Source organism: Palaemon carinicauda, chromosome 25 (assembly GCF_036898095.1).
Source record: "Palaemon carinicauda isolate YSFRI2023 chromosome 25, ASM3689809v2, whole genome shotgun sequence".
In the NCBI taxonomy this organism is placed as follows: domain Eukaryota; kingdom Metazoa; phylum Arthropoda; class Malacostraca; order Decapoda; family Palaemonidae; genus Palaemon; species Palaemon carinicauda.
In genome coordinates, this window is record NC_090749.1 from 260,024 (window position 1) to 274,264 (window position 14,241).

The following is a 14,241-nucleotide window of genomic DNA, read 5'->3' on the forward strand; positions in this document are numbered from 1 at the left end:
GGAACGAACTGGAGAGAGTACTTTGCCCAGTCAGAGCTCTTAGGTACTATCTAAGAAGGTCAAAACCTTTACGAGGACAATCAGAAGCCTTATGGTGTGCTGTCAAGAAGCCTTCGCTACCAATGTCTAAGAACGCAGTTTCTTACTACATCAGGCTTCTGATTAGAGAAGCTCATTCTCATCTGAAGGAAGAAGACCTTGCTTTGCTGAAGGTAAGGACACATGAAGTGAGAGCTGTGGCTACTTCAGTGGCCTTCAAACAGAACCGTTCTCTGCAGAGTGTTATGGATGCAACCTATTGGAGAAGCAAGTCAGTGTTCGCATCATTCTATCTCAAAGATGTCCAGTCTCTTTACGAGAACTGCTACACCCTGGGACCATTCGTAGCAGCGAGTGCAGTAGTAGGTGAGGGCTCAGCCACTACATTCCCATAATCCCATAACCTTTTTAACCTTTCTCTTGAATACTTTTTATTGTTGTTTTTGGGTTGTACGGTCGGCTAAGAAGCCTTCCGCATCCTGGTTGATTTGGCGGGTGGTCAATTCTTTCTTGAGAAGCGCCTAGGTTAGAGGTTGTGATGAGGTCCTTTAGTATGGGTTGCAGCCCTTTATACTTCAGCACCTAAGAGTCGTTCAGCATCCTAAGAGGACCGCTACGCTCAGTAAGGAAGACGTACTTAATAAAGGCAGAGTAATGGTTCAAGTCGACTTCCTTACCAGGTACTTATTTATTTTATATTTGTTATTTTGAATAACTAATAAAATGAAATACGGGATACTTAGCTTCTTTGTTAACATGTATGCTGGTCTCCACCCACCACCCTGGGTGTGAATCAGCTACATGATTATCGGGTAAGATTAATATTGAAAAATGTTATTTTCATTAGTAAAATAAATTTTTGAATATACTTACCCGATGATCATGAATTAAAGGACCCGCCCTTCCTCCCCATAGAGAACCAGTGGACCGAGGAGAAAATTGAGGTCTTGTTGACAAGAAGTACTTGAGTACCTGACCACAGATGGCGCTGTTGATCACACCCCCACCTGGATAGCGATCGCTGGCGTATCCCGACCGTAGATTTCTGTCGGGCAACGGAGTTGACAGCTACATGATCATCGGGTAAGTATATTCAAAAATTTATTTTACTAATGAAAATAACATATTATCTCCGAATTTGTCATTTCTTGACTGGTCTGTCACTGTTGGAAGTCAGCTGTTAAGACCTTTTGCAAACCACTGGTCTGTTATGAAACATCAAAATTGTAAAAATGTTGAGGTTTTTGTATCGCTGCACATTTACTCTTGAGGCAATATCTTCTAGTTAGGGACCTCCTTCTCTCGCAAATCTCTCTTGGTTTGTGTTTCCGTATTTGATCATGTCATTCAGTCTATATAATGTAAGGATATTTAGCCAATACTGAGCCTTTCTGAGTGGCTATTCCTTAACATGGTGAAAGAGTCCTGTGTTGCCATGACCAGCAAAGCTGTACTAGTCAGGGTCACCCATACTAGGTTGGTTTGCTTTGAGCAATCAAACATAAGTCTCCCTGCATCACCAATCTGCAGTTGGCTGGTGTGGTGATGAAAACTGGCCAAACCACAGACATGAATAAAGATATATCTGAGGCCTTTGTCATGCATTGGACTAGAAACAGTGCATTTGTTGTTGTTAAGCCTAGAGGAAATATTGCAGTGTATTGCCTCGAGTAAATGGATAGAATTTTATCAGTGGTATATTAGAGTTAAGTCTAGTTTAGAGATGTAGCATTTAATCTCATAAAATGAATTTGCTTTGTATTTAAAGGTGCAGTGAAAGCAAACCACAGTTTTGAATACAGTGAGAGAGAGAGAGAGAGAGAGAGAGAGAGAGAGAGAGAGAGAGAGAGAGAGAGAGAGAGAGAGAGAGAGAGTGAGAGTGTGTGTGTGTGTCTGTGTGTGTGAATCCCTTTTGGGCAAGAAATGATGTAGATAATGTTGAAGATGAGTGAGAGCGGCTCTTGTTTGTCTCAGAGTTAAAAACTGCTGGAGGCTTTGATGAGGAACAAACCCACAAACCTTAACCTTTGAGAATTGTCCTTAATCTTCCACTTGGTTATTTTATAGACTCTCATTCTGTCACATTGCTATTCGAAAGACATTCGTCTGATGGCAATGATCCTCCTTTTTTGGTTGTCTGGCTCTTTAGTCTTCCATTTGTTGATCAGTAGGGGTCCAACTTGCCCTGTCTGTCTTCCTTAATGATATTAAAAACTTCTGTAGTAATTCAGTGACAGGAATTTCTTGCAACCAAATTGTGTCATGCTCTGAATACATTGAAGTCCTCCAATTGAGTTTAGCAGTTAGCTTCCTTTTGTGATTAAATAATGAATAAATTAGTTTTATTTTGTAATTTTTAGTTAATGAATATCTGCTTGGATTGATTTTCCATTGTTGTGTATCTGCTTGGGTTTAATCTTTAACCAGTTCTGTCAAAAAGGCCTTGTTTAAAACTGTGGTTTGTTTTCATTGAATGCTGAGATAAGAAACTTTAATATTTTGAGAGAAACTTCATATTATCTTCACTTAATTTGAACTGATGGGAATAGTAGAGTGTAAAAGATTGAAGGACTTTTGGTATGTGTTATTAGGTAAGTTAGTCCTTTTCTTATATCTATTATTGAGTCTTTTAGTCTGAAAATTCACCTTTCTGTAACGTATGTAGTATTCAAAAGCTGATTGGAAAACTGTTATTTCTAGATAATTCAGATGTTCAGATATTAGTAAAAGGTCAATGATATAATATACAGTACAGAATGTTCCTTAATGTAAAGCAAGAGGTAGAATAGGTTTCATTTCATTTTAGATCCAGACTTGACAACTCAAACTACAAGGAAAGAGAAGCAGTATAATCATATGTAGATGACTATCTGTGTTCTTATTCCTCTTCTTCCATCTTCAGGGCAAGAAGTTGGTTTCCCCCATCTGTTTCTGTGTTCTTATACACTATTTCAGTTTGTTAAAAGATAACTTCATAATCTGGGTAGTCTTTTCAAGTGTGTAAGCAAGATTTGTATCGTCATTTTATGAAGAGGTTGTTATTGAAAAAAAGTCAGTCCTATTTTTCCTGAACAGCATTGAATTGCTGTAAGGTTAGCATTGCTGTCTGTTTCTATTATTGTATTTGGCTGATTATTTCTCAAATAATTTAAGGATTGAAGTAGGTCATTCATTGTGGCCTTTTCCCTTGAATATTCTGTATAAATTGGGTCAATATGTTTATTAGGTTATGTCTGTCTGTGTTTTCTTGTTTGGTTTATGAAGAGAACTGGTAGAGGATAGTACTGCCCCTTATTATTTTCATGGCAAAGGAAATTGTTTAAGAATTTATCAAAGTTCAAACTGTATTAGTTTGCGCGTAGGTAAAAGTGTTGCCCAGACCCTATAAATAAGTAATGCTGCTGTTGGGGTTACCCATGAAAGAATTAAAACATGCAGGTGTTCTCAGTTACAGTTTCAGGTTTCCAAGTAGATTTTTATGGTCAAAGAAATTGTTATGTATAATTCTTTTTATTACTGCTTCGGTCAGGGAGATAGAATCACTTAAAGTGAGTGTCAGTCACAAATAGTTTTGAATACCAAAATAGATTATAGTGACATAATTTTAATTATCATACATATATTTGTAATCACTTTGAATCCGTTAATATTTAGTGTCATTTGATAGTTCTTGTTATACTTCTAACTTCTTAAGTATCAGAACCACTGGGTTGGTGAGTTATAACTGAGCGAGTGATAGACTTGAGTGGTAGTTGACTGTCCAAGGTTTACGATGCTCACCTTCTATATTTCATCTGCAAATGTATTTGTTTCATAATTCCAACTCATCGCTTATTTCTTTGAATCATTTCTTATTTTAAGGACTCATTATTTTCTGTGCTTCTGCACGCTGATAGAAGTTTAGGTACTTTTTTATGTTGCTGTCAGTATTTACTGCTCTTGCACATTTTTATTTTTAGTCTTACGCGGATACTAACTGCTAGTCATGTTTTCTACGACCGGCCAATCAAAGAAAATGGGTTTGATTGCACCATGCTTCATTGCTAGGAAACCATAGCGCATGAAGCAAGAGGACTCTTGCTCGCATCACCTCCTCACAACACTGTTAGTTGTGAAGTGAAGAGGTTATGCTCTCACCTCCTCTATACGATCGAGCCTCTTGCATTTAATTTGCTTACCCTGTTAGTGTTTAGTGCTCATGACTTGTGTCTTTTCTTTATTCATGGTCACTGGCATTACTATTCATTATCTCTGAGTTACCAGTGAGGGTTTTATGTCTAGTAAATCTCTGTATTTATGTTCTTGCCCAGGATGGGATAGCGGGATAGCGACCATCATGGAATCTTTATGAGCCGGACAGACATAGACACACATCTTTTTTGTCCCTCTTGTCTAGACAAGAAATGTTCTAGGGAATTTCCATGTAAGTACTGTAGGCAGTGGACTTGGACTTCCTCCCAATGGGAGAAAGATTTATCTCGTAGCAGGAAACTTAACAAGATTTTTACAGTACTCTACTGCGTCTCCCAAGAGGAGTTAGAGACGAATCTTCTGTGCGGCGAGAGCCTCCCTTTAGTTTTTCATGTGAATTCCCTGAAACTTTACCTACAGAGCATGACCTTGAGCCGGCACTTGTTAAAGATTCGTGCCGTAAGCCAGGTTTCATCACAATAACCATGATTATGAAGAATGAACAGGCTGTTCAGGGAGACATTCCCGTTGGAGGGACTCTTGAAGCAACCTTGTTGGAAGATGAAATTTTTCCATCCCCAACACATTCTCACGAACTAGGTTTGCCGAGTAACTGTAGGGATCCTAAGCTTAGGTCTCCTTTACAAAGTCTTCAAGAAATCTTTAGAGGCTTTTGATAAGGGTGGTTGGACTGCTTTGGCTCTGTCCTCACCCCAAAGCTTACCTAAACTACGCATTCATTTCAATTAACCCTCTCCTTTCATGCCTATTAAAGTAAAAAAGTCTAGTTGGACAAAAACAGAAACTACGACTTTCTAGAGGAAACTTTATGCGCCGCCATTATTGTGTGTGATGACGTCATCACAGGCACAGTTTTCAATATTAATCTTACCCGATGATCATGTAGCTGTCAACTCTGTTGCCCGACAGAAATCTACGGTCGGGATACGCCAGCGATCGCTATACAGGTGGGGGTGTACACAACAGCGCCATCTGTGAGCAGGTACTCAAGTACTTCTTGTCAACAAGAACTCAATTTTTCCTCTGTCGTGCCACCGGCTAGACCTACTTGGATACGCTGTTGATTCTGGAGTTATTGTTCACGATTTGGTGATGTATTTGCTCTAGAGTTTAGCCTTCGCTATTCAGGAAGCTTTATCATTAGCTTAGCAAGCTTTTGGAATTAATTTGATTTAATTATGGTGACGAAGAGAGTATGGACTCTCTTTCACTTTTAAATGGCCGACCCTTCCCTTAGACGGAAGTGTTGGTGTCGAAGAGAGTATAGACTCTCTTTCACTTTTTATACCCACCCTTCCCTTAGACGGAAGTGTGTTTAGGTTTTTGGTAATTTTGCTTAACAAAGTTATAGATTTATTTTATATCTCTCCGCCATTTCTGGGCTCGAACCTGTGCCGCCCAGTGAATAAGCTCCATTTTAGCACTTATTCTTAGGTAATTTACTGCTAAATATACCAGAGAAAAAATGTAAAGGAGTGCTAGGTTAACTAGCTCGCTCACCTATTGGTGTCGGTATAAAATTGGGCGTATATTCCAGAGGTCCCGCACTATTTAGATTAATCCACGACAGAGAACCCCAATAGAGGAGAGCCGTTCAACCTCACTCGGTACTACTACAATGCATCCGCTCAGAACCCAACTCCTTTTAGCACAACGTTCAAAGTAACCCGCTTTTTTCTGGTGCTCTCGATTTTGGATATTTTCTAGTGAATTATGGCTTCTTCGTCGGTTTCCCAGGAGACACCGTCTAAGTTAAGTACCAAGCTGGATTTTACTGTGTTTTGAGCAACCTAGATCGTTTAATATTTATATTATAGGAGTTATTCTCTTCGTTCATACCGATCTTGCTTGATTTCACTACAGTTGGTACTCCTGTTTTTGAGAGCTTTTAATTTTCACTTGCGGTGTTACTATGTGTATTATTTTTATTATCAAATATTATTTGTTATTGTGAATATTCATTATTTAGCGTTTAGAATCCTCGTGGTTCAATTTTTGGGCCGATATCATTTACGTATCGCTATGGCTGCCGACCGTGCTAAGGCGGCAATGTTATTTTAGCCATCAGGTGTGTCTTTTGTGATTTAATTATTTATGTTGCATGCCTTGCCCAAAAATTTTCTATGTGTTTATTCATATATTTAACGCTATTATTATTATTATAATGAATATTTGGGCCATTACTCCGTTTGATCTGTCTGATTGGGGATCGTCAGTTGGTAGCCCTGCTGCCTCGTATCACGTGATCCTCCCCCACGCTCCCCCTCTAGCTAGGTGGGAGGCTAGGCTTCTCCCCCCTCCACTAAGGGACCGTTGCCTTCCCTCCTTTTAGAAGGGGTAGTTAAGTGTTTATGGACTTTGTCCTCCGGGTGGCCCGGCGGTTTAGTCTCTGTCTAGTCTGGTTGGCCACCGGTCTACAGAGTTGGATCCCGGTGTACCCTATTTTATATTCACTTTTCATTCTGGCTTATGTTATACGAAACCCTCCGGGTTCGATTGGCAGTTCTTAGTTACAGTTCCGCCCCCCTATTGTTTTATAACATTTCCTATGATGATTATATATGACAGATCACTACCCCGGAGTCCCTAAAGGAATTGGTATTGAATATACCTTTATTTCCCGGCCCGGGGTCTACCCCACCCGGGAAATCAGACACTATGTGTCTTAATTCCTTGTTATTGCATCCTTTTTTATGCTCCCGGCTTGACCGGAATGGATGGTTATACTTTAGTTTCAAGTTAGACTTATGTTTAGGCTCAGGACCTCCGGTCCCGCCCCTATGTAAGACTATTACAGTTAAGCTCTAACCTTGCGTTAGACCTATGTTAGGCCCGGGTCCTCCGGACCCGCCCCTAAAAAAAAAAAAAAAAAAAAAAAAAAAAAAAATTAAAAAAAATTAAATTAAATTTAAAAAAAAAAAAAAAAGTACAGTTAAGCTCTAATCTTGTGTTAGACCTATGTTAGGCCCGGGTCCTCCGGACCCGCCCCTACTTAAAGACTAGTACAGTTAAGCTCTAATCTAGTGTTAGACCTATGTTAGGCCCGGGTCCTCCGGACCCGCCCCTACTTAAAAGAATAGTACAGTTAAGCTCTATTCTTGTGTTAGACCTATGTTAGGCCACTTACAGAATAGTACAGTTAAGCTCTAATCTTGTGTTAGACCTATGTTAGGCCCGGGTCCTCCAGACCCGCCCCTACTTAAGAGAATTACAGTTTCTCATATACTATTCTTTTTACAGATGGTGCATTGTCTGACGCCGGCCTGTGCAGCTGTTCTGCACCAGCCTTGTGGCCACTCCGTCTGCCGATCTCACGCCCCTTGTGGGGTTCAACTGGAAGACGTTGTGGTATGGCACCCGGATAACTGTGTGATTTGCTTCGACCTCATCACTACCCTTGGATCTGACTCGGTGAGTCCCGTTGGCTATATTGCCTTCTTATTTTATTTACTATTAGTAAGATATCTATGGTCTTGAAGGACCATTGGGAGTCTCCCTTTTATAATTCCCACTATTATTTCAGGCATCCCCGGAGCAAAAGTCTGCGGCTCGGGCCACACTGAAGGTGTGGGTTGGTGGGTTTGCCCGGAATGTAAAGTCTAAGCGGCCGTACGTCCTATCTGAGGACTACTGCACCATGGTTTACCCCAACGCCAAGTCTTCAGCTGCTGTGGCTAGGCATGTGGCAGCTCCCATCATTGCCCACATTGATGCCACTATAACGGGTCTCATCGACCCAGAGCAAGATCCATCGGACGCCCACGGAGGTCTGGAGGACAATGTTGCCTCCATGAACCTGGACGTCGAACCAATGTTGCTAGACGAGCCGGATACAGGTAGGGTGGTAAGTGAGACAGGTGTGTCCGGCGCTGAGATTCCTATCCTCAGCCCCGCTCTTTCTTCTTCTTCTGATCGCTCTTCCTTTCTTGGATTTTCTGGGGACCGTGATTCGTCTCAACGTTCATACCCGGTTCCCCCTAAGGATAAGTCTACTTCAAGGACCTTACCCAAAACTCGCAAGCCTCACAAGACTTCTCATGGCTCTAAACATGGTACGAACCCGTCTTCAAAGACCTCTGGTTCCTCCTCTAAGTCTCATGACCCGGGAGTTCCTTCCGCCCCTCCTGCTGCTAGCCCGGGCCTTTCCGAATCAGCTATGCTTCGCATCGTGTCGGAGATGCAGGCAAAGTTGGTTTCGGAGATGCAGTCGAGGATGGACACGATGTTCTCTAACTTCGGTCAGAGAATTGGGGCTTTAGAGCAAGGAGCTCCGGAGAGAGTCCAAAGCTCTCTCATACCGGATGCCTCTAAGCTCCCGCCGTTTGCCAAGAACAACCCCTGGCGGATGGCTCTTCATTCCCCGTTCTCAGACGGAATGTTGACTCTGGAGGGCCTTGGCACTCGTCCTCTAGAGGACTTTGAATTCTTTCCTCTGGGTCTGGCATTTCCATTTCATGGTTATGCCAGACTTACCGAGGAAGCCTTAGTCCGATTAGACAAGGTCCCCAAAGAGACGGTCATCTTCCCGAAGGAGCAAGCCCAATCTGTTTGGGCCAGATTTTTGAATGACATCGGCTGCACTAACACCATGCTGACGCCTTATAAAAGCTCCTTTACGATGTTCTTAATGGACAAGACCACCTTGACTCCATGCGTCAATAAGGTGGCAGAGCTTGCCTTTCAATATGCTCTGGAGGAGAAGCCCTTGCCTCCCATCCGAGAGGTGGATCCAATCTCCCTCCTTCTTCCCTCAGGTATTGAGTGTTGGGACAACGTCCATACCACCTTTACCTCCGGCAAGCTTGCAGCAGACTGTGCCTCAGTCTTGTTTAGTGAGAAGCTTCCCCGTCTCCCGGAATCCCTCACTAAACAGGAATATGATTCCCGCCTACGTGTGGGCCGTACTCTAAACCTGGCCACATCCACGGAGTCAATAGCCTTGACTTACGATACGGAGAGTATTTTTAAGTCTCTCAACAAGGCTACGTTACAGTCTTTGTATTATGACTTGTATGACTTCGCTACTGCTAAACGCAGATGTCGCAAGCATGTTCTAGCTGAGGCGACGATTAGGCATGAACCTAATAAACTCATCCGGTCCTCCTGTTGGGGTTCAAATCTCTTCCCCGAGGATCTCGTAGAGGAAGTCTTGGCGGAGGCCACTAGGGTTAATCAGAGCCTTAAAGCCCGTTGGGGTTTGACCCCTAAACGCAAGTATGACCCCGCAAATTATCAAGCCCGGGGTAGGAAGAAGCTTAGACCATATACCTCCACCCAGTTCAGGCAACAACAGAGTGCTTCATCCAACTTCCGGCTGCCTCTTCCTCCATCTTCTGTTGCCCCTGCACAGCCTTCCACCTCTCGGGCTCCTTCGGATGACTATGTCACCGTTCTGCTACCTAAGAGCCAGCTTTCTGGTGCCTCCGCCACTTCCCCTGCCTTTAACCAGTCCTACGAGGCTCATAGCTCTTCCCAGAGTTATGGTAGAGGTAGAGGCTACCACCGTGGCTCTAACCAGAACAAAGGCAGGGGAAGAGCCTTTCGCAGAGGAAAGAACTTCCGAGGCGGACGTGGAGGCAACTCCTCAAACCAATACTGAGGTACAGCAGGTAGGGGGGAGGCTCTATGCCTTCCGCAACAAATGGAGGTTCAGTCCTTGGGCGTTCAGTATCATCTCCAAGGGACTAGGGTGGAGTTGGATTCAAGGACCTCCTCCTCCGAACAAATTTCGTCAACATTCCACTCCGGACCTGGTCGAATTTGTCCAGGATCTTTTACAAAAGAACGCCATACAAGAAACGAAACATCTGAAGTTTCAAGGTCGGCTGTTCAGTGTCCCGAAGAAGGATTCAGACAAGAGAAGAGTGATTCTAGATCTATCCCTTCTCAACTTGTCCATTCAATGCGACAAGTTTCGAATGCTTACCGTCTCGCAGGTGCGGACCTTACTTCCCCGTGGGGCCGTCACCACCTCTATCGATCTTACAGACGCCTACTATCACGTCCCGATAGCGAGACACTTCCGTCCGTACCTAGGCTTTCGCTTAGGGGACAAAAGTTACTCCTTCAAGGTGATGCCTTTCGGGCTTAACATTGCCCCAAGGATCTTCACAAAGCTAGCAGAAGTCGCTGTTCAGGAACTCAGGAATCAAGGGATTCAAGTAGTAGCCTATCTGGACGACTGGCTCATTTGGTCAGACACCTCCCAAAATTGCCTAAAAGCCACTCACAAAGTCATCCATTATCTTCAATCTCTAGGCTTCCAGATCAACTTCAAGAAGTCCCGTCTTCTTCCAAAATCGAAGTTCCAATGGCTCGGCCTGCAATGGGATCTTATATCTCATACTCTGTGTCTTCCCAGACCCAAGAGGTTAGAGATTGCAAGGAACACCAAACGCTTTCTCAAAGACAAAGTAAGTTCCAGACGACTCCAAGAGAAGATTCTGGGGTCCCTTCAGTTTGCCTCAGTGACGGATCTTCTTCTGAAGGCAAAATTGAAAGATATCAATCGTGTCTGGCGTTCGAGGGCGAACCGGAAGCTCCGGGACAGGAAAGTCCGCCTTCCTCCCATTCTACGGGAAAGACTTCTTCCTTGGACAAGAGCAAACAGTCTGTCAAAGTCAGTTCCCCTTCGATTTCCGCCTCCGGAATTAATCATTCACACAGACGCATCCCTATCAGGTTGGGGCGGCTATTCTCAGCTCAAGAAAGTTCAAGGTCTTTGGACTCCCTTGTTCCGCCATTTTCACATCAATGTGCTAGAGGCCATGGCAGTTCTTCTAACCCTGAAACGTCTCGCTCTTCCCAAGAAACAACACCTTCGTCTGGTCCTCGACAGCGAAGTGGTGGTCCGCTGCCTCAACAGAGGCGGGTCAAAGTCAGGGCCTCTGAACCATGTTCTAGTAGCCATATTCTCCCTAGCAGCCTCGAACCGTTGGCATCTTTCAGCTGTCCACCTGGCGGGAGTCCGGAATGTAGTGGCAGACGCCCTGTCCCGGACCTCCCCTCTAGAATCGGAATGGTCACTCGATCTAAAGTCATTTCGGTGGATTCTCTCTCAGGTTCCCGGTCTCCAAGTGGACCTCTTCGCCACGGAATCCAACCACAAATTGAGAGTATATGTGGCTCCCAATCTAGACCCTCAGGCTTACGCCAGAGACGCCATGTCACAGAATTGGGACAACTGGGAAAAGATTTATCTCTTTCCCCCGGTGAATCTTTTGCTGAAAGTTCTAGACAAACTGAGATCCTTCAAGGGATAAGTAGCCTTGGTCGCACCCAACTGGCCCAAGAGCAACTGGTATCCTCTCCTGCGGGAGTTGAGATTATACCCTCGCCCGATACCCAATCCGGTTCTGTCTCAGATAGTACAAACGCGCGTTGTGTACGCTTTCTCAAACATTCAGAGCGCCCTAACTTTATGGACTTTATGAAGTTTGCGGCTATGCATGGTGCCAATATTGATCCTCAAAACACCTTGTTCCTAGAATCGGATAAACGGGATTCCACCATCCGTCAGTATGACTCTGCAGTTAAAAAGTTGGCAAAATTTTTAATAGACTCAGACGTGAACTGTATGAACTTGAACCTTACAGTCACTTTCTTTAGATCTTTATTAGAATCAGGTCTGGCAGCCAATACTATCACCACTGTTAAATCGGCTCTGAAAAAGATCTTCCTAGTGGGTTTTAACATAGACTTAACCGACTCTTTGTTAGCTTCAATTCCGAAAGCTTGTGCCAGACTGAAACCGGTTACTCGTCCTACCCCGGTGACCTGGTTCCTTAATGACGTACTCAAATTGGCTTCTGATACCATTAACAGTTCTTGTGGTTACATGCCCCTTCTCAGGAAAACACTTTTCTTAGTGAGCTTGGCTTCCGGGGCAAGAATTTCTGAATTGGCAGCCTTGTCGAGAGACCCGGGTCATATTGACTTTCTGCCTTCAGGAGAGGTCCTTCTTTCTCCTAACAAATTCTTTTTGGCTAAGAATGAAGACCCTCAAAACAGATGGACCTCCTGGAAAATTGTTCCCCTCACGCAAGATCCGTCGCTGTGCCCTGTCACTACTCTTAGGTCTTATCTATCCTGGACCTCCTCTAACTCCTCGGGGCCTCTATTCGTTAGAGAACAAGGCGGTACCATTACTATTAAAGGGATCAGGCAACAAATTTTGTATTTTATTAAACAAGCTAACCCTGACTCTTTTCCTCTTGCACATGATATCAGGGCGGTTGCCACCTCGGTGAACTTCTTTCACCACATGAATTTTACAGACCTTTCCAGGTATACAGGGTGGAAATCACCGTCAGTGTTCAAGAAACACTACCTTAAACATTTGGAAGCCCTAAAATTTTCTACAGTAGCCGCAGGGAGCGTAGTTACTCACGAGTAACTCTCAGGTTAATGCCTTGACTCTTTATCTCTCCCTCTTACCTGCCTCATTTATACCCTATTGTATTCGTTGGTCGCGCACCTGAATACTGTTATTATATTTGTAAATTTTATGCTCCTGAGTATCTGTATATATTATCACTCACGGCATTATTATACCTACCTTATTGGATTTATGTTCATATTTAAGATACCCTTATAATTGTTTTTTGGTACTCATCTCTGATTAAAGCATCCTGTTTTTCTCTTACGCTTATGTTTTTTCCTTTATTTTGCAAGTTTGGTGACATTTTTCTCTTGTATAGATTCACTGGGCGGCACAGGTTCGAGCCCAGAAAAGGGATTTTGACGTAGGAAAAATCTATTTCTGGGCGAAGGACCTGTGCCGCCCAGTGAACCCTCCCAGCTCCTCTCCCTTGGAGTCCCCAAACTTTGGGTGCTAAGGAGTTGGGTTCTGAGCGGATGCATTGTAGTAGTACCGAGTGAGGTTGAACGGCTCTCCTCTATTGGGGTTCTCTGTCGTGGATTAATCTAAATAGTGCGGGACCTCTGGAATATACGCCCAATTTTATACCGACACCAATAGGTGAGCGAGCTAGTTAACCTAGCACTCCTTTACATTTTTTCTCTGGTATATTTAGCAGTAAATTACCTAAGAATAAGTGCTAAAATGGAGCTTATTCACTGGGCGGCACAGGTCCTTCGCCCAGAAATAGATTTTTCCTACGTCAAAATCCCTTTTATAGGCCTCTTCGATTAACTTCCATTTATTATAAACTTATAAAAATTAATTTTTATGTTTGTTCATATGCGACCTTTCCTAATAGTAGGCGGTCCTTACTTGGAACCGAAGTTAATTAACATTGAGCCCGTCATATCGTTTTTCCTGTTAAGAATTTATGCTATTTTAATTTTAATGTTTTTGAAAGAATTTCTTTGATAGTCTCGTACTGTTTTCAAAGTTGAACTAACGTTTTGTTTAGTCTCCGCAGTTGTTGACGTTCAGAACGTTCAACTTGCGCTCTATCGTTACGATAGAGAGAGAGTATTTCACGGTTTCACGTTGCAGTAAGAGTAAACCGATTCTAGCGTTTCGTTCATTCTTTCTTAGCTTAAATGGTTTTAATTCTAATAAAGGAACTTTTTATTTGGGAAACCTTTCAGTTTTTTTTTTTTTTTCTTTAACAAATAATATATTTTAACGATATATATAATTGGGCTCATCTCTCAGGTTCTAAGTCAAGAGAGAGAGAGAGAGAGATAGAGACGGAGGGAGAGAGAGGAGGATAAACGTTTCGTTCAAGGCAACCAGAGCGGGTAACGTTGTTCTCGTTTTTTGCTCTTCTCCCTAGTCGCTATAGGGGAAGAAGGTAAAACGTTTCTAGAGTTTTATTCTTGTTCCCAGGCTTTATGCGGTGAGAGATTTTAAACGTAGTTTATTTGATCTAGTGTTTAGTCTCTTTTCCAACCACTGAATTCTTTATCTTTCATTATGTTTTTCTGTTACATTATAATACTGTTTTCGCAATTACTACCATTTAATGAAGGATAGGATTGCGTGTTTCAGGTACAAACCACTTAAAGTTTCGAGTTCAG